We start from the raw sequence: 9,484 nt of genomic DNA, 5'->3' as shown, positions 1-9,484 counted from the left end.
AAGAGTAAAGGATGAACTTTTCTTTATTATATCCTTTTGCTTTGTAATAATAAGAGTAAAGGGATCTTTTTATAAAACATATAACATCTAAAATATAACATATCTTTTGACAAACTCTTAGGGGCTGCTCCGGGTGGTGATGCGTTTGTCCGAGAGTCAGACAACGTGAGGTGTGCGCCTGTGTTAAACAATGATTGTGAATGGGGATTTCACTGCTACGGTTAAAGTTTTATGCTCTTTAGGGGCTACACCTTTCGATAAGGATACTTTGAACTCGTTGGTGTCTAAGCATCCAATCATGCCCCCACTTCGATTACGCATGTTTCCTTGCTTTCTTAGCCTCCCCTTGTTATGGACGTTGATAGTGTGCTTGGGTGCATTAAATCTTTCCCTAAAGGGATTTCATGTGGGCAGAACGGATTGAGAGCCCAGCACAGTTTAGATGTGTTGTGCGGAGTGGGGTCTCCGATTGCTGATAGTTTGCGCGGTGCTATTTCCGTGGCGGTTAATTATTATTATTTGGGGGGGGGGGGTATCCTAGGGTGTTGGCAGATTTTGTTGCGTTTGCTCTCCTTATGCCATTATTTAAACCAGACAATGAGATTAGACCTATTGCCGTAGGGGCCATTTGGAGGAGGTTTGTTTCTAAGGTGACAATGAGGGGTGTCGGGAAAGAGATTGCTAAATACCTCTATGGCTTTCAATTTGGGGTGGGAGTCCATAGTGGGGCAGAGGCCGTGCTCCATAGCGCGAACAGGTTTCTAAATTAGTTTCACTCGGATGGGTCATTGGCTATGCTTACTTGGATGATGGTACTATTATCGGGGACACTAGAGACGTGGTTAAAACATTAGATATTATCAGGGCCGAGGGGCTTCATTTGGATCTTGAATTAAACGTTAAGAAAACAGAATTATTTTGACCAACGTACAATGGGGTGAAGGTGCAGGAGGGGTTGTTCCCTTGCGGATTGGAATGCCAGTGCTTGGTGTGAAACTCCTTGGTGGCGCTGTAAGTTGGGATGCAGGGTTTATCAGCAGTTTGGCTATGGAAAAGGCATCTAGTTCTGTGGAAGTGATGAGTTGTCTCCCAAGGCTTCAGGACCCTCAATGCGAGCTTCTTTTGCTTCGCACATGTATGGGAGTCGCAAAATCTGTTGTTAGGTTTGAGAACATGCCAACCTATGTATGTGGGGGAAGTTGTTTCTATTTTCGATAATGGCCTTCAAGTAGCGATTGTGGACATCGTGATTTGTGGGATCTGTTGTTCGGGGATCTCTAATGGAGGTTGGCATCACTTCCGACTCGCCTTTTTTTTAGGGGGGGTGGGTTTATGTTCGGCCGAGGATGTATCTACATATGCTTTGTAGCTTCGAGAGAGCAATCATGGAGTTTGCAGGACCACATTCTTCACGGTTGTGATATTGATGGGTTGAACTTTGGTTATGGGTGTGTGATGGATCGTTTAAGTACTTCACTTTCCTATTTTGATCTTAGCAGGGTCTCTAATAAGGACATTGCCCCCTCATAAAGCCCAACATCTTAGTGAAGTTTGATCTAGCAATTCGCCAAAACTCGGTGTTTGAATGTCTTCACGCTCCTCGGGCTCAGGATTTTCTAACGACCATCCCTATTGAAGGATTGGGCCAACATGTGCCGGGGTTGGAGTATCGGGATATCCTTTAATGATCTCTATGTTTCCAACTGATGAGCCTTGCCCAGTTTGTCGCAAAGTCTGTTTGGATTCTTTTGGAGATCATGCGGTGCATTGCAAAGAATTACCTGGTATTAAATGCAGACATGATTTGGTTAGGGATACTTTGTCTGATGTTCTTAAACAGGCAGGGATTTCTGCTAAAACTGGAGGCCCCTACTAACATTCTTACGGATCCGCTTGAAGGGAGGTCCACTTTACGACCAGCTGATATTCTTGTGTTTGGGTGGGCAGGGGGAACACGCTTTTGTGGACCTTACAGGAGTGTCTACTCTTGTTGGGCTCAGGGACTGTGGGTTTGTTGTGTGTCAGGCTGCGTTGAAGGCTGAATCGGGCAAAGTTATTAAACAAAAGAAAGCCTGTTTAGAGAATCAACATGTGTTTCTCCTATTTACTTTTGATACTTTTGGTTTTCTGGTCCCGGAGGCTGTGAATTTTCTGAGCAGGGTTTAATGTGTCGTGCATGATACTTTTTTCGGCTCCCAAGTCCCAAAGCTTCATTTTTAGTAGGATTGACTTTGCTATTCAAAAGGGGGGGTTGTGGTGCAACTCGTTACCCATTTGCTTGCCACTTTATTGTCATCGTTTTTAGTTTAATGAGAAAAAAACTTAACTAAAAAAAATTAGTGACCAAAAGTGTACCGTTGGACTAACGAAGGGAACTAAAACTATAATTTCTAAAAACTTGGTACCAAATTTAAAACATCTTTTCGAAATAAGGACTATTGGTGTAATTATCTCCAATACGAATGATGATTAAAAAAAGATATTTATAGTACTTTAATATGGAATTGAAAAACAAAAGAGGTCCACCATTAGAGCACGTGGTAAAAAATGAAAATATTAAAGATTTAAATATTAAAGGGGGAACAAAGCATGTTCGTGGAAGTTGTCATGAACACGACTCCTCATTCTATATATGTCACGCAAATATTAATCCCCCTTCCCCATCTTCATCTACATAACATAGCTTCAATTCTAATTCTAATTCTAATTCTAATTCATCTCTGTTTTTTCATAAATTATGTCTTCCTCATCTGAAATTGTTGGATTCTCATAGATACTTCGACCAAAACATACTGGTCAAGGCACCCGAGAAGTCCAGCTTCTCTCAGACTTGTAACCTTTTTTCCCAATACTTGAAGGAAAACTCAACTTTCCCGGATCTAACTCTAGGTAAGCTTTAAATTTATTGTTTATTAACACAATAAAAAAGTATAAGTCTAGACTGACATGTTAGAACGTGTCAGCCTAGACTTTAAGATTTATTAGTTACGAGTTGAAAAATAATGATTATAATATATAGAGATAAACCGGATTAAAATCGTTTGATTTTAATTTGTTTAGTTATGAGGGCCCCACAGTTAGCTGCCACCATGAGTCTTTTTCCGATAGCGGAAACTTCACGCGCCGCCGTGCCGCAACAACTTATGGTCACACAGAAGCAGCAAGACCAATCGAGAACGATGACGATGTTTTATAATGGTCAGATCATGGTGTTTAATGATTTAGCACCCGAGAAGGTTAAGGAGATTATGAAATTAGCTGAGCAAGGGTGTGCCCAAAAAGCCCCAAAATTAGAGGAACCTTTGAAGAACACTGTTGCTACTGCTTCTGGTAATAATAATAATAATAATAATAATAATAATTATTATTATTATTATTACTGTATTAAATCTTGTTTCAAATTGGGTCATTTGTAGGAAATAATTTGACTTGGAATATTGATTTTATTTATTTGTTTATGTAGATCTTCCAATTGCAAGAAAGGCTTCACTTGCTAGATTCCTGGAGAAGAGGAAAGACAGGTAATTAGTTAAATACTAGGCTACAAAAACATAGTTTGTTGTCCGAGGTTTGGTTTTTAAGGTTGTAATGAATTTGTGAAATCTTGACAGAATCACGGCTCGATCGCCCTATCAAGTTCATGATGCTTCAAAGCTTGAGGATAGCAAGGAGTGGTTGGGACTAGGTGTACGGTCTCATTGATTGATTATGGATATTATTAATTGGCATCTCTAGTTATGTTTATTGTATTTTATTGTTTTTACGGTTGGCCGGTTTAACTATAGAATATCTAACAAGTTTTTACGTCTTTCTGGATTTGAAAGACGTGTTTTTATAGTCGTACTACATGGTATGAATGGTATACAATTAATATTATATTCTTTTGAAGTTGATTACTTTGTTTCACGAGGCGGCTAAGATTTTAAACTCGCTAAAGTCGAAGGTTTTAATTGGAAAATTTAAAAATGATTCAACTTAGACGATCAAAATTATGTTTTAAAAGCACTTTATTTTCTTAGAGCATTTACAACGACTAACCTCTCCTATCTTCTACTATTCCTTCACGTAATTTTGAAAAAGTTGTTAGACAGACCCTAAACAGCCAACTGGGGAGTTGGGTATACTCGGGGATTACTCGGAACATGATAAATATAAAGAAAATTAAATATTAGATATTATATATAGTCAAATATCATAAGTTTACTAATATTTATAACAAAATAAGTGAGTACCAATATAATATAAATAAGAAAAATACATTTTTAAATAACAAATTATTCTAAAGGTTGCTGATCATTGATTAAAGAAATGATATTTGTTCTTTAATATTATAGAAATATGAATTACATTTTATTATTTTTATGTCAAAATCGGTCAAAGTTTAGCGACCAGATTGATTCTGGCCGAGATTGATCGCCTTTGATCAATTCTTAGTAACTAGGCAGAGTAAAAGAAGCTAGTATCGGCGGCATACCTTGTAGTAGTACTCGGGGAGTACTCGGCCTTGTAAACCTACTTTTACAACATTGCCTTCACTTACTCATCTGCAAATCCGGACATCTACACTCTCTCTTCTCTCTCCACTTACGTATCTTGTCTAGCTGGAGTTCAATTCAGATCCAGACGAGAAGAAGAACCATCATTATCAACGCTCTTAGTAATCTGGACGAGGAACATACTTTATAAGTTTACACATATTTTTTTATCAATGTCAGATAAATGTTTGCAGCTATATTAGACTCTTTATAGTTTATTACAAATGTTTTTTTTTAAAGTATTTATTGCAAGAAGTTAATTCTTAAAGATGATCCCATCGGTTTGTAATCTTCACATGAAGCGAAGAAAATAATTTCATTAATAAGTATACTCGTATGAATTTTAACTTCACTAGATATAAACTATTTAATTTAATATTAATAACAATCTCAAAGAAAGGGTTGCTTTTATGATGTGAATACATAGAAAGACTTAAAAGTTAAAGTTTCCTTTAGTACACGATTTTTGGTCCAAAACATATGCGAACATGTAACATGTGGGTGGCTATGTACTTTAAGTTGGGTGTTTGTTTGACCATTTCTGCAGATTCAGTTAATGTTTTGAAAGAAAAATAAATAAATGATATAATTAATTAATTAATTATTTTACTTTATTAATTAAGAAAATGAAAAGGAATATATCTGTTGCGTGTTTTGCTAATCTTCACTCGCCTTTTAAATTATATAAATAATCCTTGTGGTCGATAGTATGATTTTAAAGGAAAAAAAGGTAGATATTTGGCATGGCAGATGAGAAAATGATATATGCTTATTCCATGTCCGGAAACAAGTTTAAGATAATGACAAGGGAAGGATATTTTGAGAACCATGTTGAGTTTTAAGAACTTAAGAACTCTTATTCTAGGCCACACACATTTAATTAAATGAATTGAAATATGTGGTTGAGATTAAATCTGGCAAAAAAGTCAAAGTAGGAGAGATATAATAAATATTTAACTGATTACATTAACTTTTATGTCCGTTACACATGCGTAAAAAGTCGACTCGGTGCGTAAAAAATTCTGTAATTTTTTTTACGTGTATGTAACCTACTTATATTACGCACGTAAAAAAAATTCGAAAAAAAATCGTTACACTGAGTTTTTCGAGTTCTTAAAACTCAAAGGGGTTCTCATTTGAAGTCTCCCCATGACATATTATATATATATAAGGGTGGGTTCTAGTGAAAACTCTTCTTAAGGAGAAAACTTAAAAACTCTTAAAAACTTTTAAAAAACTATTTTTAACTTTTTAAAAAATTTTATTTTGAAGTTTATTTTTTTTTCCATTATTCTTATATGTTTTTTATTGGTTCAAAAAAAAAAGAAGAAAAAAACACTTATCGGTAACCTCGTCGGTATAAGTGCGCATGTGTAATAGTGTGCATATATGCAAAAATGTTTGTATTGCATAAAATACAACACTATTGCACATATTTGATACACACTATTGTATATATGCAATATAAGACTAATACACACATCGAATACACATTATTACGTATGTGTAATACAACATTAACGCACATTAGTGCACCACATCGACTTTTATTTTATTATTTTTTTTTCATATAATACAACAACTACTACACACATATACAATACACAAATATTGAATTATATGCAATAAAACACTATTAAACTAAAAAATACATAGTAATACACATGTGTAATATAACGGTATCGCACAGTAATACGTATGTGCATTACAGTGGTTTTTTTTTTATTTTTTTTATATTTTTCGAGTGAAATATAAGAAAATATAAGAATAATGGCTAAAACAGAATTTTAAAAATATTTTTTTATTTTTAATTAAAAATAATTCTTTAGGAGTTTTTTAGTTTTTCTCTTTAAATGTAAGTTTTCTCTTGATCCTCTCCCTATATATATATATATATAGACACACACACACACACACATAGGGTATGGTTAAAATGAAAACTCACATTGAGTTGTGAAAACCCGCGAAAACCCTATGTAACATCGTTTTTTTTTTGTTACATGTAATATATGTTGTAACATTTAATACAAAACATTGAAACATAAAAAAAATGTTTTGCTATTTTTAACATTTTTTTATTAATTTTTTATATATGTTTTCAGGAGAGAGAAAAAGTTATATTTATATTTACATTTTTTATTCACTTTAATTGTGGACCACAAGATTTAAACATTAATTAAAAACATGTGGTTGAGAATAGGGTTTTTAGAGTTTTTACAACTCAAGTGGGTTTTCATTTTTATACTTAGCCTATATATATATATATATATATATATATATGGGAGGGATATTTTGAGAACCATGTTGAGTTTTAAGAACTTATTAACTCAATTCTAGGCCACACATTTAATTAAATAGATTGAAATATGTGGTTGAGATTAAATCTGGCAAAAAAATCAAAGTAGGAGAAATAATAAATATGTAAGTGGTTACACTAACTTTTATGACCGTTACAACATGTGTAAAAAGTCGACTCGGTGCGTAAAAAATTCTGTAATTTTTTTACGTGTATGTAACTTACATATATTACGCATGTGTAAAAAAAATTCGAAAAAAAGATCGTTACATTGAGTTCTTTCGAGTTCTTAAAACTCAAAGGGGTTCTTAATTGAAATCTCCCATATATATATATATATATGTTTTAATGTTTAATGGCAATACTTTTAACTATTAATCATCACTTGTTCAACACTCTTACCATATATTATCATTTCAAAAACGGCTCTAGAGCATCCACAACGTAAGGTTTGTGAGTGTTCGCTTGTCCCTCTGTGGTAGCACACAAACGAGTGGCATTGTGAAGCAAGTGTGTGAGCTCAAGTTTGTGGCGGGTTTGTGTCTTCAAATGAGAAGCGAGTGAGAGGTGGTGTCACACCACTCTCACATACACATATATATTTGTTATACATATAACCAAGCCATTATGTGCATATGAATATAAGCATAATAAAAGGGTTAATATATGGAACTTTTTAGTTTAATGTAATGAATATGTTACCAGGTATTCGTGTAATATCTATTTATCTATATAAATGTTTATAAAAAAAAGTATATGTGTTACTTTCTGGTTGTTCCTCACCTTTCTCAAGACATCAAATTGCTTGATCTGTGATTTTGGGTTTCTTACGTGTTTGAATCCAAATTCGTGGGTATTGGTCTCACCAAACCTAGATAGTCGTTAAATGAGTTATAGCATCTCATTTATTTATGAAACCCTTTCATAATCGAACAATAATTTTCGCGGGTTAGGGTCTCACCAAACCCGGATAGTCCTTAAACGGGTTATAAAATCTCATTTATTTGTAAAATATTCCGTTAATCATTAAACAATAATTTTTGCGGATCATGGGTTTCACCAAACCCGGATAGTCATTAAACGGGCTATAACATCTCATTTATTTATGAAACACTTTCATCATCAAAACCCTAATTAAATTTCTCTCCTTTACATATTCTCCTATCGCCAGTCTATTCTCTCCAGCAACGGTTAACTTCCGATTACCACCAACCATCGTCGATCTATCATCTCCATCACCGGCTAACTTTCAATTACCAACCCACCCATCGTCAACCTCCCATCTCATGCATCAACCACCATCGTCATCCCAAAATATCTATATCTTCGTTTCAAAATTTCATTGGATTATAGCGGATAATGTATTCTATAACAGTAAAATAAAACAATATTTCAGATAAGATCTTGAGTGACCGATCCAGCAGAACAACTTAAAAGATAAAGAAGTATCGTTAATTTCTTCATGCTCGTTCCAAGTTCGAAGTGCCAATTGTACAAATAAGAATCCACTTCGTTACATGATTTCTTTTTTCATATAGATAGAATATATGATCTACGAAGCAATTACTAAAAAGTAATATTTTGTGACTACAGCCCTTTCTATCTGATAGAAAAGGATCCCATGATCCTAGACTAATCTTACCTGGGATCGCAAATCCCAAATTTGTCTAAGAAGAGCGGGATCTAAATGTATTACTATCTATATTTGATTTCTTCCGTGTAATACTATTCGATAGGGCCTCATTGGTAAGTGCTACGGGATCTCGTACATTGGAACCCATGTGGTCTTACTTCACTGTCGAGAGGCGAAAGAAGACTTAAATATCAAAGTTTAACTCAGACGTAGCTCCCTTCTTTTTGGGTGTGAAGCAGAGACACATCAACAAAACCTTCGTATAGTAATTTCATAAAGAAACAATTCAATTAATTAAGATACGCAATGAGGGCAACCGCCCCTCTTTTTATGAGACAAATATTTGTGTTTATGTTTGTTCATTTAAAAAAAATCAACATGTTAATATTTGTTTATGTTTGTGTGTTAAAAATTTAAAAAAACTCTACACATCTCATTGAAAGAGCCCAGATGTTAAAAAAATATAATGAACATAACAAGCTAATATGTAAATATTAAATCAAAACAAAACTACGTTAAAAATAAAACAAATCATTACAAAACATAAAATAACAAAATGATTAACAAAAATCCAAATAAAATTCGTAACACGGGGGCCCAAACTAGTTTTTAATATTTGCATCAAACTAAAATAAAATAGTGTGAAGTTTTAATGCTAAAACCTTTTTTTTTTTTACTTTTACTCTATTCTTTTTTTTTTTTTGAACGACCAACAAATATAGAATGTCTAGGTATTTCGTACGGGGTAACCTAATGACAAAAGTTGTCAGCTGGCCTCAACCATCCCATGATCCTGGACCAATCTTACCTAGGATCGCAAATCCCAAATTTGTATATGTAACATCTCGTGTGACAGTATATGAATAGTAGATCTAATTGTATTAGTATCTATAACTGATTTCTTCTGTATAAATACTAATCGATAGGGCTTTCTTGGTAAGTAGTACAAGATCTCGTGTGTTGGAACCCACGTGGTCTTACTTCATTGTCGAGAAAACGAAAAACAGACTTCCATCTCCA

At 34.1% G+C, this 9,484-nt stretch overlaps 1 pseudogene across 1 annotated transcript; it reads left to right on the top strand.

Annotated features, from left to right (window-relative positions):
• Positions 1-2,718: 2,718 nt before the first annotated feature.
• Positions 2,719-3,717, top strand: LOC143617964 (protein TIFY 10A-like; annotated as a pseudogene). Its single transcript, XR_013150928.1, has 4 exons — positions 2,719-2,889; positions 3,061-3,330; positions 3,464-3,521; positions 3,612-3,717. The product of XR_013150928.1 is annotated as a protein TIFY 10A-like (transcript).
• The last annotated feature ends 5,767 nt before the right edge of the window (positions 3,718-9,484 follow it).

The sequence above is a fragment of the Bidens hawaiensis genome, unplaced genomic scaffold, assembly GCF_021521415.1.
Source record: "Bidens hawaiensis isolate Kalapana, Puna unplaced genomic scaffold, B.hawaiensis_p1.1 tig00061188_1, whole genome shotgun sequence".
NCBI classification, from domain to species: Eukaryota; Viridiplantae; Streptophyta; class Magnoliopsida; order Asterales; family Asteraceae; genus Bidens; species Bidens hawaiensis.
This window is presented reverse-complemented; position numbering and strand designations above follow the sequence as displayed.